This window comes from Cricetulus griseus, chromosome 6 (genome assembly GCF_003668045.3).
Source record: "Cricetulus griseus strain 17A/GY chromosome 6, alternate assembly CriGri-PICRH-1.0, whole genome shotgun sequence".
NCBI lineage: Eukaryota > Metazoa > Chordata > Mammalia > Rodentia > Cricetidae > Cricetulus > Cricetulus griseus.
Window position 1 is genome coordinate 28,262,858 of NC_048599.1, and position 16,571 is coordinate 28,279,428.

The following is a 16,571-nucleotide window of genomic DNA, read 5'->3' on the forward strand; positions in this document are numbered from 1 at the left end:
TCTTGTTGTTTCTTAATTCAGGCCCACTTAAGCTCCCAAGACAAGGGTTGAATGCAGCCAGGCTCGTTGTCAGCATATAATTTGAATAGCCTCAAGTCCTGTTTGTGATAGAGTCCACTTCCCCTCTGAAACCTAGTGAACTGAGCCACCCACTAGTTTCCCAAACTCCCACCAGAATGGCCTCTTAAGCTCTGCTTACAGCATTTAAAGGTGTTTTTTTTTTTTTTCCCTAGCCAAGAGTTCCAAATTCTTCCACATTCCTCTTGAAAATCAGACCTAAAGGTCACATGGTCAGGGTTGCCATAGCAATTGCCTCACTTAGTACCAATTCTCTGTATTAATTACTTTTCCTATTGTAATAAAAACACCTGAACAAAAGCAACTTAAGGGTGAAAGGGTTTATTCTGGCCTGTTCTATCATTGTGGGGAAGACATTTGTCAGTTTTTGTTGTTGCTGTTGTTTTTTGAGACAGGGTTTTTCTGTGTAACAGCCCTGGCTGTCCTGGAACTCGCTTTGTAGACTAGGTTGGCCTCAAACTCACTGAGATCCAGCTGTCTCTGCCTCCCAAGTACTGGGATTAAAGGTGTGACCACCACTGTCTAGTGACATTTGTCATTCTTCACTTTTTAATATATCCATCCTAGTGTGTGTGAAGTGACACCTGATTGTGGTTCTGATTAATATTACCCTAATTATTAATGATGTTAAGCATTTTTCAAGTGTATATTACACATTTCTGTATTTTCTTTGGAAAATATCTATGAAAATTCTGTTCCCATTTTGAATTGGTTTACTAAATTTTTTGTTGAGTTGTAAAAGTCCTGTATATATTCTATACATTATACCTTTATCAAAAATGCAATGGTAAAATATTTTCTCTGTGTGTGCTGTCTGTTCATTTCTTGGTGGCATCCTTTGAATATAAAATGTTTAAAGTTGTTTTTTCTTGGTTGCATGTGTTTGGTATCTGTTGCATAGTTATGAGCTGTACTCAACAGCATAATACTGAGAGTTTTATTGTGTTAGCTCTTAAATCAAAGATTTGGCTCCTGTGTGTGCATTTGTGTGTGTGTGTGTGTGTGTGTGTGTGTGTGTGTGTGTGTGTGTGTGTATTGAGCTAGAGAGAGACCCACCCTCAAACTTTTTTTTCTGGTTTTTCCAGCACTCTTTATTGAAAAGACTATTCTTTCTCTACTGAATTATGTTTATACCTTTATCAAAACTCAACTGCTCATAAAAGTACAAACTCTCAGCTATATTCCAATTATCTCTATGTCTACCCTTAAACCAGTACCATGTAGTCCTCTGAAAGCTTTGTAGTAGATTTTAAAATAATTAAGAATCTTCCAGTGCTATCTCTTAAAGATTATTTTAGCCATTCTAAGTCTTTTACATTTTCATATGAATTTTATGACTGCTTGGCCATGCTACCCCTGTTATTTTCATATGAATTTTAGTATGTAATTTTTTATCAGTATGCAATTTTTCAGCTGGAATTTTGACAGAAATTATATTGAATCTCTAGCCCAAGTATACAAATGCATGTACTCAGATCTTAATTCCTTTAGATGATATTTTGTGCTTTTCAGTGTATGTGTCTTATTTCCTTGAGTTTATTTATTCTAATTGTGTTCTTTTTAATTTGGATTGCTCATTGTTGATACAAAGAAATATAATTGATTTTCATATTGATCTTGTATCTTACACCTTGCTGAACTCTTAATTCTTTAATTTTTAAAAAGATTGATTTTTTCATATATATAAGTGTCTGCTTGCATCTGTATGTGCACCATGTACATCCTGGTGCCTGTGGGAGCCAGAAGAGGGGTTCAGATCCCCTAGAAGTGGGATTACAGGTCACTGGAAGCCACCTTGGTGATTCTGGGAACTGAACCCAAGTCCTCTGCAAGAGCAACAAGTGCTTTTAACCCCTGAGCCAACTCTCCAGTCTCTAAACTCTTAAAACCATCTCTCTCTCTCTCTCTCTCTCTCTCTCTCTCTCTCTCTCTCTCTCTCCCTCTCTCCTTTCTCCCTTCTCTCTTTCTCTCTTCTGTGTGTCCCTTTCCATCTCTCTGTCTGTCTCTCTGTGTGTATCTCTCCTGTGGTGTCTGTGTGTGTGTGTGTGTGTGTGTGTGATCCTTGGAATTTTCTACAAGACCATGCTATCTACAAATAGAAATGCTTTTATTTATTTATTTCCAATCTGGGTGCCTTTTATTTCTTTTATGCAGTTATTGGTGTACAAATTATATACAATTGTGTACAACAGTCTTTACAGATTGTATGCGGCCAGCCCAGACTTACAATCAGTTCTTTATATAATAATCTTGGTTATATGTATTTATACCGTGTACCTTTAGTGAAACCTTTATCTTTTGATATGGAGTTGAGTTAGTCTTGTGTCCTTTCATTTAATCAAAGAATTCTCTTTGGAATATTTGCTTGGTTTTTGTCTGCTTGTTTGTTTTGGCACTAGGGAATGAATCTCATAGTCTTCCGCAGGCTACACAAGTTCTCTACCACAGAACCACATTGCAGCCCTGATTGGTTTGGTTTGGTTTGGTTTGGTTTGTGACATGGTCTCACCATGTAGCTCAGGCTGGCCTTGAACTTGTGATCCTCCTGCCTCAGCACCTCAAGTGTTGGGACTGTAGCCACAAACTAACACACCACACACTGACATAGGTGTTAGTTGTTTGTTTTGGTGCTTGGCTTTGAATCAGGGCTATGGACTAAACCTGGGCAAGCATTCTACTACTAAGGTGTCTCCAACTCTCTGTTGCTAACCACATATTCTCTCCAGGCTTTTGTTTATTTAGAAGTGTCTTCATTTTTTATTTTCTAAAAATACCATGTTTTTTTTACATTGTATTTATTTATTTTGTGTCCATGTTTATGAGGCAGTATGTACATACCATGGCACATGTATTGAGGTCAGAGGACAGATAGTGACAGTTGTTTCTTTTTTTCCTTCATGTGAGTCCCAGAGATGGAACTCAGGTCATCAGCCTTGGTGGCAAGTGCTTTTACCTGATGAGCTGTGTTTCTTGCCCTGGATACAGACTTATTGATTGGCACTCTTTGTCAATGGTTTGGGGATGTCATCGGCTGCCTTCAAGCCTTCATGATTTCAGGAGGGAACTTGGTTGTTGAGCTTGTTAGACTCCTAATAGCAAATAAACCACATCTTTCTTTTTATTTTCAAGATGTATGCCCTGCTTTAACTTTCACCAATTTGACTGTGATGTGTCCAGATAGGGATCGCTGAATTTGTGCTATTTACAATTGTTTATTTTTATTTTTTGCATAGATTTTTTTCTTCAAATATTCTTTCTCTCCTAGGAAGGGCATGTTTGATTATGTCCTGCAGATCTTTGCAGTTCTGTTCAGTTTTCATTGTTGTTTTCTCTCTGGTGCTCAGACATGGAATCTCATTTGGCCTAAGTTCCCTAATTTTCCTTTTTGCCTACTCCAGTTTGCTGTTGCCTCTTTCTAGAGAACCTTTTATTTTAATTATACTTTTCAACTCCTAAAATTCCACCTCCGTCTGTTTAAAGTAACTTGCAACCCTTTATTATTATTGCCTCTTAATGAGTCCTCATTCCACTTTCCCTTGGTCTTTGTAAGTGGTTTCCTTAGTTCTCTGACTATATTTTAAATATATTACTTTAACTCTTTGTCTGGGTAAGTCCAGCATCAAGGCTCCCCCATAGACACTCTCTATTGAGTGCTCCCACCCCCACCCCTTTGTGTTTCCTGTGGTTTATTGTTTCTTTGCATGGCTCATCATTTTTTTTTTGTTGTTGAAATCTGAAATTTCTATGTAACATAATGTAGATACCCTAGGTGTTGGCTGCTTTCCCCTCCCCTGGACGTGTTGTTTGTCTTGGTGACTTCTCAGGACCTATTCTGGAAGATCTACATCCTTCTGTGTGTATGGTACTGAAATTTCTACTCACTTACTTCAATGGTTGGTCAATGACTGGGCAGAGATTTCCTTAATACTCAGAACTTGTAAATGGTCCTGTTTGTGCAGAGGGGTTCTTTGTGTATGTAGAGACTTGCTCTAGAAACTCAGCCAGGCAATTGTTACCTGCTGGGCTGTCATCCAAAGCTTATTCAGAGAGGCCTTGCAGAGCTCTTCCGGAGCCTGTGCATGAGCGTGGGCACCACACAGCCCTGCAAGCCTGTAGTCTTGTAGACTCTCAGTAACTGGTCAGAGCTTTCCAAAGTCACTATGAATTGTCTCCTTCTCTAGTTATTCAATTTAAGTTTTTTGGTTAGCCTATTGTTTCCCCCAAATTTTATCTGCCACCAAAGTCATCCCAAAATTGCACAATTGGCTTGTAAATGCATGACAAATATTCCCCATTCCCCAGAGAAAAGACATGACAAGGCCTTCTGTGCTGGGTAAGTTGGGAGTCAGGTAAAAATAAAAACAGCCTTGCGAAGCGGGGTCTTCCAGAGACTCACCAGAAAGATGCCTAACTACAATTCCTAGGCCTTGAAGGAACTTTCATCTCATCTGCCCCTTCTGGTGGCTTTCAGGATGGGTTTTTCCTCTTGGAGGTGGTCTGTTGGTTCCCAAAGCTACTGTAACATTGGAAATGGGTCAACAACCCCACAAAGGCCACTGCTTCAACTCACACTTAGCCTTCATTCTTTGTGTATGAGTGTGTGTGTGTGTGTGTGTGTGTGTGTGTGTGTGTGTGTGTGTGTTGGCGCGTGTACCTGCGCATGCATGTGGAGGCCAGTGATCAACATTAGGTATTGTTTTCCATCACTCTTATTTTTTGAGACAGGGTATCTAGATGAACCTGGAGCTCACAGATTGTCTATAGACTGACTAGCCACAAAGGCCAAAGGATCTTCCTGTCTCTGCCTTCCAAGCTCTGGGATTAGAGGTATATGCACTGTGCCCAGCTTTTCACATGGGGGCTAGAGATCCAAACTCAGGTCTTCATGTTTTCAGAACGGGCATTTTTTAAAATCAAATGAGCTATTTCCCTAGCCCCTTAATCTTCTTTCTTGAATAAATAATCCCTCAATTGCTGCAAGCCTTGGATTAACCACAAAAGTTCTGAAAAAAAGTTGGTTCTGACCTTGCTTGCTTTCCAGTTTTCTTGTTGGTTTTCTAGGGGAGAGATGCTTAGTCTTTGCCCATGTTTCCATCCTCTGAATACTGACTTAATGTCATTGTCACCATAGCCTTCTGCCAGCTCCCAGCACTGTCGGGTAAGGGCCAATCCTCACCATAGCCTCCTCTCCAGATCCTGCACCAACAGGTAAGGAGTCCCTGAATCTTTAGTCCAGCAGCCCAAACATTTACAGTTCCCTTAGCTCCTGGTATTGACATGTAAACAGTTACTAGACTCTCGGCTTCCTGATCATCATTCCACTCAACCAATTCTGGATACACAAGTCTCGACACAGAAACAAAACCTGAAAACCCAAGACCACCCTCTCCCTAGCTGACGCAACAGCCATATAGGAAGGTGATCTATCCTTCACTAAATCCGTTTGCAGATGAAGAAAGTGAGAGCCAGAGATGTGATTAGCATTGCCAAAGCGCCCATCCAACAGGTGGGAGGGTTGGGATGCAAAGCAGAACCTGGCTCTGGGGCTTGCAGAGTGTAGCAATCTCTTCCCAGATTTAAAAAAAAAAAAAAAAAGAAAAAAAGAAAAAGAAAATCCTCACTGCTCCTTAACAACAACAACAAAATAGCTTCAAGCTCCCTGAAACTGACCAGATTCACTAGGTCCCTCCCTGCCAGAGGGAGCAGAGCCCAGCTGCCAAGAAGACTGTCAGACCAGCTGAGCTGCAAAGATTCTGAGGAAATGGGCTGCAAGAGGACTCTCAGATAAGAAGAAGGGCTGCCTGGAAGAGGGTTAGACCAACCGAGGCACCTTGGAAGGACACTCTCCAAGCTGTAGAGCTGCCTGCAGGCTGTGTGGTGTTTTTTCCCCACTTTCGTGAGCTGCCACCCATGCTGGGTGGGCCTTGGTGATGCAGCTGTCCTTGAGTCATTTCTGCTCCTGTGAGTAACCCCTCACCCATATTCCTGCACGTGACACCAATAAAACTCATTGGTTCACCACGTTGGACTTTGGTGGTATCTGTACTTTGATCTGTTGTGGGTTCCCTGTCCCGGGTGTCTGGATGAGTGTGTTTCCTCTTCCCAGGAGAAGTTTTGTCACACAATGTGTTGTCTCCTCAGAACTGAGCAAGGGACACAGGCTTTGGAGAATCAGGAAGTAAGTCCCAGCTGGGCTTCTGTCAAGTTAAGTCTTCTCTGGGCCTTAGTGCCCCACTTCCTGTCAGTCTGCCTCAGTTTCCTGATCCGGAAAATAAAGCCATTGGCTGAGTTTTCCTATGCTTCCTTCAGATTTTGGGTTTCCAGGGAGCTTGTAGTGTCTATCATACACTCTCTCCCATGAAACTGCGATCCTTAGCTGGAGACAAGCTTGAGCACTGCTGCCACAGGGAAGCCCTGTCACCCAGAGGATGGTGGATGGTGGCAGACAGCAACATGCTCTGGCATAGTCCGCTCACCTGGGGGCTTTAGGTGACCCAAAGCAGTCTCTAACAGCAAGGTCCCTGATGAGCCTTGCTATGTAACCAGGTGCCAGTCCTCTCTCTGGCTCCCAATGTGGACATCCTGAAACTGAGGGTCAAGCTGGTTACCAGTGGTGGTTCATGTTTTGGAGTCTCTACACTCTCCACTTCTGTTCCTTTTTCAATCCCTGCATCAGCAAAGCCTACAGGAATCTAATGGTTTTCAGGACATGAAATAAAAGATTTTCCTAAAACATTTTTCCATTCTTTTCCTTAACCCTATAAGACTCATATAATATGTGTCACCTCTGACTTCAGGTCTCATCCCTTGCCTCCCTCTACTTGGCCACACATGTCAGGCATTCCTTGGAGCCTTTGCACCTGTTAGCTCCTCCTCTGCCTACGTCATCATCTGACTCCATTCATCACAGGGCCATAACTCAGACATCCTTTGTCAGGATGGCCTTCTCAGCTAAAACATGCCTACTCATCCCTGACCCCTCGTCTTTCTCTGCTTTACCATCTCCTTGGGATAATTTGTTATATAAGGCATAAGTCCATTTTTTTAAAACAAACCAGTTTGAGTTGTTGTTCATTTTAAAATAAGTTCTCTATGAAGACAAGAACTCTTTCTGTCCTGTCAATGGATGGCATGGATCTGGGTCACTAGCAGGAGGACTTACCTTGCTGTAGTGTTGGAACAGGGGTGTCCTGGGCTGGTGGCTCTAACTAGATGACAGTGAGGTCACCCACAAGGCATGGAACACCATTGCACAGGAGGCCAGCCCTTGTCCACCCTGCTTACCCTTGCCACCCACTTAGGTTTGATCCAATGGGTGAGATATGTCTTTTTCTCTCCTCTTGTGAGAGTCCAGACAGGCTGGCCCTGTCTGCTAGGCCATGTGAGCAAGGTGGAAACTATGGCGATACTGGATGCTCTCAAGTTCACATGCCAGAGGCTAGAAGCCACTCCTGCCAGTTGCCATGACTCACCACAGCCATGCCACCTGCCAGGCCCTTCCCAGGCTGTTCTGGTCTGGAAGCTTGGCAGCCATGCAGTGCCCTGCAGAGTGAAGGAAGTGGAGAAGGCAGCAATCAGGAGATGAGTTCTGCAGCTCTCCTGGGAAGATGGGCAGGGGAAGAGGTCCTGTTAGGGAATGAGACCTGTGTGGACCACACAGACATTCAACAGAATCAACCATCCTTCCCTTGACCTACAGACCCTGATAATATTCGGCTTCCCCGTTATTACTCTCTGACCTCATGGCCCATTCCCTATCTCCTCCTCCTGCAATCCGGATATACCCATGCCAGGCTTACCCTAACCTCAAGTGGCACTTGCAGTTCCAAACTGTGCCTGGGGCAACACTTGATTCTATAACCTTCTTTAGGTCTCTGAATTTGTGACGGTTTTCAGAGCATCCACAAAGTGTCACCACCACTTTTGTGAGTTTGGTCTGCTACTTAGAGTCTCGCACATCATGGGCTGTGCAAAGGATGGAACAAGGCAATCCAAAACAAGGAGCCTGATGCAGGCATGGAGGATCCTGGTAAGAATATTAAGGGCTCTAAAAGGGAGCTCAAAGTTTGCTCAGGCATCATGAGCCCCGTTTTAAGCAGCTAGTGGCTCATTCCACCTTCTCAGCAACCATGGAGGGAAATCAGTTGGTTAGGCCCACTTTACAGAGGAGGAAACCAAGACCAGATAAGCTGAGAAGAGCTGCAATTACCCAGGATAAGAAGCTGGACTCTCCAAGCCTGTAAGTCTGTCCCTTACATTTGATGCACGGCCCCCATCCCTGTAAATTACAGATAACTATAGCTGTGCAAACTGTGTCTTGTCTGGTATAATCTTTTTATTTCCCTGTGTGGAAAAACAGACTTGGCCTTTATAATTCAATTCCTCTAACCAGTTATAAAAATCTGTGTGGGTCTCCCGCGGTTTAACAAGTGAAGCAAAATCTTACAATGTGGTTGTTTTCATAGCTCTGTAAGAGTTATGATCTTAGTTCTTTTCCCTGACAACTAACTGTCTTTTAACAGGGCCGTAGAAACCAATGGCTGATTCTTACTAAAGCAACCAAGGAAAGCGTCACCTCTAGCTGCCTGTTCCCCTTTAGTGATGGAACACAGGGAAGGATGTACATTCCAGGAACAGGGCATCGGGAGCCCCTGAGGACTGCCTCTCCCGATTGTGTGCAAAGTTGTGCAAAGCTGAATGTCGCGGTGTGGACACAACCTTCTGGGGTCTTCCAACAAGGGCTCCGTGGAAAATCCCTGGAAGAACAAGGTAGTATAATGATGTATGCCCCGCCCCCTTCTAGCCATTTGGATGGATACGGTGCCCTCTAGTGGCTTCCTTCACCTCTGCATGGTCCTTCCAAAGTTCCTGCAGTTGGAGGGACTTTACATGCTTTTACAATTTCTCTGTCCCTGGCTTAGACTCTTTCCTATTCCTAGCCGTTCCTGCCCCCAACTGACGCCTTAAAAATAACACACAGCTATGGCTTTCTCACTTTTTCCTGAGTTGACCTCAGAATTCAGGGATGGTTTCCTGCAGGGTGGGAGAAACACTGTTAGAAGGACTTCCGTGTAGTGTGTATTAGTTATTAATGCTACTCTTTGCCATGAGATATTAACCCAAAAGGAAGCCATTTGATGGAGGGGGGTTATTTTGCCCCACTGGTTCCCTGGGAAGGCATGGCGGTGGGATTGGTTTCTGTCTGTGGTCACAGGAGCTCGTAGCACAACTAACTCACAACATGGTGGATAAGGAGGCAGAGAAACTGGGCTAGCACCGAGATGGGCCTCCCAGAGCCTTCTCCTCCCCAAAGCGCCACAAGCTTGGGACCAATTTAAACAGATGAGCCTCGGGGTGAGGTGGGAGAGGGGAGAATTTATACCTAAACCATAATAGCACACTTTAAAAAAAGATTTCTTATTATTTTAATTATGTATATAGGGAGGGGATATGTGTGTGTAGGTGCTGAAGACCAGAGTGTAGATACCCTTGGGACTGGAGTTACAGGTGGCTGTGAGCCACCTGATGTGGGTCTTGGGAATTGAACTCAGGTCTTCTGGAAGAGCAATTTGTTATCCTACCACTGATCTATCTCTCCAGCCTAAAAATAGCATTCTTAAATGTTTATATTCTCTTAAATAAACTAAGGTATTGGAGGCTGTTAATTTGACTTCATAGTTGATAGCTGTTTGTGCTGTTGTTTTAACTGTCAAAGCAACACCCTCTAAAATCACCTGGAAGAGAGCCTTAATGAAGGATTAACCAGGTAAGTTAGCCTGTGGGTGTGTCCATGAGGACTTGTCTTGATTGTTGGTTGATATAGGAAGACCCAGACCATGCTCACCAGCAACATCCTCTGGTTTGGAACCCTGGTCTATATAAGAGTAGAGAAAGCTAACTGAGTACAAAGCTAGCAAAAGTCCCCATGTTTATTCTCTGTCTACTCTTAGCTGTGGACATGAGGCCTTAGGTAACCCACCTTGACTTCCCCACAATAATGAACTATAACCTGGAACTGTAAACCAAATAAGCCCTTTCTTCCCTAAATTACTCTTTGTCAGGATATTTTATCAGAGTAGAGGAAGTGAGATTGGAACACTGTTAAACTCCTTGCTGGTGCTGGGCTGTCTTAAGTCTTAAAGCGAGGCCAAGCGGCCCCTCCTTGGCAACCAGATGCTTTGAACCTTCTTTGGACACCTTGAGGAAGCTACACAACAACCGCAGCTGCTTGTTGCAAAAGCACTACTGCAGTTCCAAAGGTCAGAACATCCCAGCTTGTCCAGAGGCCTCACCAACCACAAGCCTTGGCAATCCTGGCAGCCATTTCTATCTGGGGTCAGGGTACTTTCCCTTGGTGGCCCAGCAGAAGGATTTTGGCACAAACATAGCCCTCCATCTGCAGTAAAGACTGTGACACGATTGGTGCAAATGCCTTTGCTATCCAACTCTCCTGGTTTCAGCTATATTTACTCACTTTTCCAACCTGCCAGCGTTGCAACATTAGGCCCACTTAAAGAATCCTCTTGAATACTTTTTTTTTTTAAAGACAGGATGTCTTAGTTACTTTTCTATTGCTGTAAAGAAACGCAAGTAACTTAATGACCAAAGCAACTTAAAAAAAGAAAGTATTTAATTGAGGGCTTGCTTACAGTTTCAGAGGGTGAGTCCATGACCAACCTGGTGGGAACCATGGCAGCAGGGAAGCAGGCATGGCACTGGAGCAATAATTAAGAGTCCACCAACTGTGGATCAAGCATTCAAATATATGAGCCTATGGTGGCCATTCTCATTCAAACCACCACACAGGGTCTCACTCAGACTGGACTCAAAGTCATGGAGATCCCCCATGCCCCTGCTTCCTGTGTGATTGAAGACGTGCCACCACACTCCTGCATACTTCTGATTTTTAGCATTAATAGAGCAGGCTGAACTGACAACATGAAGGGGAGAGTTCAGATGCAGTAATGTAAGGGGTGGCCTGGAGAGCTCCAGAGAGTGGGCAGTGCTGGGGAACAAGGAAGAGATGAAGACCATGAAATGCTACCATGGAACTCTGTCCCCCATGGCATGGCTATCAAATCTCAAAATCGGAGGAGCTCTGATTACCCACATGACTCTCCCTGAGGCAAGATAGGAACTGTGGGAATGGGAAGGGACAAGAGCCTGTCATGCCAGACTCTGATGAAAGTCTCTAACCAGCTGAGAAGCCAGAATTCCAGCACAATGAACACTTGTTATAAGGCTGCCACGGGGAAATCATATTCCTTTCATATGTAGATTAAAGTAACAATGAACCAGGCTTATAGCCAAAATGCATATGACCCTCAGCTGGGACTCATTCCTTTCCCCAGACTGCTAACTTTGTTTGCAATCAAGGTTTCCTGTCTTCCTGCATCCTGGAAATCTCATCAAGGGTAATACTGTCAGGTGTCCTTCAGGAACCACCCTTTAAAGAGTGTCATGCATAGGATTTTCTATTGCTGTGATGAAACACCATAGCCAAAAGCATCTCATTAGGGAAAGGTTTTATTTCCATTATGCTTCCATATCACAGTCCATCATGAAAGGAAGTCAAGGCAGGAACCTGGAGTCAAGAGCTGATGCAGAGGCCATGAAACAGTGCTGCTTACTGGCTTTCTCCTCGTGGCTTGCTCAGCCTACTTTCTTATAACACCCAGGACCACCAGCCCAGGGGCAGCACTGCCCACAGCAAGCTGGGCCCTCCCACAGGCCAATCTGGTGGGAACATTTTCTCAATTGAGGTTTCCTCTTCCTAAATGATTCCACCAGAATTCAATATATGACTTTTGGAGGGAGGAGGGAGGGAGGGAGGGAGGGAGGGAGAGAGGGAGGGAGAGAGAGAGATTGATTCAACTCTTCTTGGAGAAGGAGAAGCCTACATCCATGTTCTTGGGTGTGCTTTACTTTCTTCTGAGACTCTTAACTCTGAGGCTTAAGCTTATGTTAAAATATCTTTATTAAATCCTAACCCTGATTTGTAAACTGTCTAGTCCTGAAATTCTTTTCTGTTTAGGCCCATGATGAGATCCTTAACACATCTAGAGGAAGTGCTCAGGCTGCTGAGGCTGACAATGGAAGGTGTGATCCTGTGACCACACCCCATACTGAAGGGACCAGCTCCCCATTTTGGCAGTCATGACAGGCTTGCCTTGGTCACCAGAGGGTCAGATGCCCACCTCGTGGCAAGGAAGCCATCAGAAGTTAGCTAGCGGGGCCATGCTTTATGGCTCTAAGTGTGCTTTGTGGACAAGTGCACAGCAGTGACGCACAGAGCATAGCAACCGCTCTGGGAGGGCCTATGGGCCATAACAGCCAGTTGACCAATCAACACAGAGCAGGTCCTCCAAGCCTGGAGGCACACCAATCCTGAGACTGTACATACCTCTAGACACTCCCCTTACACTGCCCTGTAAGATCTCTGTCTGGTGGTTTCTCGGGGGTCTTTCCCCAGCCATCCGCCATGATGGATGAATGAAAGGCCTGAGCTAATGGGGTTAGCTCGTTAAACAACTACAATAAAAGACTCATTGCTTTTGCATTGAAATGGGCCTCTTGGTGATTTGGGGGTTCAGAATTTGGGCACAACAATGCCTCTGACATTTCAAGATAGGGCACACTGGCATTCTGAACTGGAAGAGGGTTATTTATTAATCTTGAGGTTCCAGCACTCCCCCAAACATACCTCCTCTTTCTCTCTCATACACATACACACTCTCCATTCACACACCCAAACCCCATGCACACTTAGTCCTATTCCAGCTGGACATGGTCTCAGAAGGCGTTCTAGTATGCAGGAGGTGGAAGGCTAACTGAAGAGAGACTTCATCTATGCAGCTTTTAGGAAGCCATCACCCATGCTGGGGTGGGACTTTTCAGTAAAACAGCTGGTTCTGCTGCTGTTTGTAACCTCAATAGACTCACTGACTCCCCCAACATGGACTTGGGTGGAATCATGTCTTTGGTATGCTGTTGGTACTCTACCAGGGATGAATAGAAAGAGATTCCTGGGGAAGCGTTACACTATCCAGCTGTTTTGTAAGCACATTCCATATTAAATCCCTTCCTGCTGGATGTGGAGCAACTAGGACTCTCATTCAGTGCTGGGGGTGAGAGGATGGAGTGGCATAACCATTTCCTAAGTCCATTTGGCAGTGTCTGGTAAACATGGGCTAGTATAACACCAAGCAATCCCACTCCAAGGAATTTACCCAACACTAATGGAAGCATATGTCCACACCCAGATGTACATGAATGCTCACAGCAGTGTGATCCATTTGGCCCATGGAAACAGCCCAGATGTCTATCAGTAACAAAATTGACAAATTGGGCTATATCCATACAACAATGTTATTCATCAGAAATAAAAACAGAGACAAGATTAACACCTCCTTCAACATGGACAAATCTCAGACATGCTGATGAAGACAGACACAAAAGAATTATGTTATTTCATGGCAGCCATAGAAGGGGGACTTCAAGCAAGACATTGCCAAGCAACAACAAGTACCGTCTGCTAACAACCTCCAGCTGTGGTTCCCCTGGGCTCACAGAGCAGCCCCTCTTTTCAGAAGCAGCCTGCTGAGCATGGACATCATGAAAACTTAAAATGTTTGTAAAAAGATGCTATCAACAGGTACTGGGGGGATAGCTAGGTTGGTAAAGTGCCTGCTGAACAAACATAAGGACCCAGGTTTGATCCTCAGCATCTGCATAAAAAAAATCAGGCATGGAAGTGTATAGTTGGAATCACAGCATAAGGATAACAGAGACAGGCAGATGCCTGGGTGTCACTGGCCAGCAAGACCCCACTCCCATTGAGAGACCTTGTCTCAAAAAACAAGGTGGACAGCTCTTAAAGAATAACACTAGAAGCTATCCTCTGGCCTCTAACACACACACACACAGAGAGAGAGAGAGAGAGAGAGAGAGAGAGAGAGAGAGAGAGAGAGAGAGAGACAGACAGACAGACAGACAGACAGACAGACAGAGACAGAGAGAAGATACTATCAGAGTAAAAGCAACCTATAGAAGGGGAAGGACTATTTGTAAATCACACAGCTGATAAGGAAATAACACTCAAAATATATGAAAAAAATCCTAAAAAGAATTTCGGAAACAAGCCAGGGCCTTTCTCCAAACAATAGCTCCACCAGAGGGTGTTCAGCATCATAAATCATGAGGGAACGCAAATCAAAACCACAGTGAATGCCGTAATGAAACCTAACACTGCGTCCTAAGAAAAAAATATCATTCCCATTAGGGTGGCTCCTGTCAAAAATGTTGGCCCTAAGAGGGACATATGGATAGCCCCAAGAGGGGGAAATAGATGAGATCTCCTGGGTAAACTGGGGGCTGGGTAAAGAGGAGGGAATGGGGAATGAGAACATGAGGGGTGGGGGTTGGGAGTTGGTCCTGTCTCAACTGAATGTGCCAGGCTTTGTTGACTCCCCATGGGAGGCCTTACTCTTTCTGAGTTGGGGAAATGTGGCAGAGGGAGAGGAGGGAAGGAAGGGGCAATAAATACAATATAATATATAAAAAATGTGGGCTAGATGTGGCCAGAGTGAAACTTTTATGATCTGCATTTGGGGATAAAAAGTAGCATAGACCCTGGATGAACAGTACATGGGGTCCTCAAAAACTTAAAAATAGGGCATGGGGATATAGCTGACTTGATAGAATGTTTGTCTAACATGCAGCAAGCCCTAGACTCTGGCTACAACATCACATAACTGGGTGCGTTGGCACACACCTGTAATTCTAGCACTCAGGAGGTGAAGGCAGGAGGATCAGAAATTCAAGGTCATCTATAATGAGCTTAGCGCCAGCCTGGGATACATGAAACCTTGTCTCAAAGTAATTGAAAGTAGAAATGCTATATGATTCAGCAATTCCATCTCTAGGTTTAAACCTCTGCAGGATTTAAAGCAGTCTTGAAGTCATGTGTGTACACTCAAGTTCATAGCTGTGTTGTCCACAAGAGTCAAATTCATGGAGATAGAAAGTAGCACAGTGGTTGCCACCCACTGAAAGAAAGGGGATGTGGGAAATAATATTGTTTAATGAGCACAGGGTTTCAGTCTGGCAAAATGAAAAGCCTGGAGCTGAAGAGTGGTAATGCTTACACAATCCAAATGCCCTTAGTGTCAGTAAATTGTGTGATTACAAATGATTAAGATGGCAAATAAACTCTGTTCTGTGTGTTTGGCCACAATAAGAGGATCTTTGAAAGACTAATAGTATTATATTAAAATTACAGTTCAAAAGAAAGTTGTTTGCTCTTTGTGTCAGTCATGTTGTACTGCTAGTGACAAGGGGGATGGGAAGTCTTGGCTTCTAGTCAGTCATTTGGTGGACATAAGACAGTATCTATTATATAGATCTCTCTGGAGAAGGACTCCTCATTCCTCCCATTGCCTGCCCTATAGCACATCTCTTAACAGTTTCCAAGGGAGCACAGAGCTTGGAATGTGCACATTGCTATCACTTGGCAACCAGAAATGAGTGGCTGCGACCACCAACCAGTCCTTCCTGTCACCCTGTGCCCTTATCTGGCATGGGCCCTTTTCACCCAGATAGACAGGGCCTATCCGGTGGGGAGGCATCTCCCACCTGCTCCCCCCATCTCACAGGCAGACTGGGGCCCTTGCTGATGTAGGTAAGTTCCCAGGAAGATCTGGATGGACCAGAGAGGCATAGAGAACTTCTAGTCCACAGAATCTTCTCACTTGTTCCCATGGGTGGAAGATGATGGGGACAGGGTGAGTAGAACACAGCCAGGCCTTTGTAGGCTGGGGCGGGGAAACAGAGCTAAGCTCTGTTTTTTTGATATGCTAATGCCTCTTCCAAATTAACTGCATTCTAAGGCACGGATCACCTTTAGTTGGGGATAGGATGACCACAGCAGATGCCATGCCCTGACCATCTCACCTGTGAGCATCAAAGCCACTTCCTCTGAATTCTGTAACTATCTACCTGAGAGTTTTCTATAATTCTAGAAGTAGCTCTTACTTGAGTGAAACACTCCCGGTTCCCCCAGTCTTGAGTTGGGACATCTCTGAGATCTTTCATACTCTCCCCTGACTGTCCCCCAGCAAGTGTGAGCCCCAACTGCCCACAGAGGTTTGTTTAGGCGGGCTTTGGCCACCCCTCCAGCTAGGTGCTGGAATCAGCTCCCAAATAAGCCACTCAGAACTTTTTTCCCCAACAGGATCTCTTGTAGCTCAGGATGGCCTTGAGCTCACCTTGTATCTGAGATTTGCCTTGAGCTCCTTATCCTCTGCCTCTTCCTCCCAAATGCTGGGATTACAGACACATGCCACCATGCCTTCAGCACTGGCTTTTGGAGAAGCCATGCTAAGATAGCCAATGGTGTATAAAAGAAAAGGGAGGTGTGTAGGCTGCAAGCCATAATCAATGATATGCAAAACAGTGTGGAAACAAGGGATAGTAGTAAGAGAACAGGCTGCTCA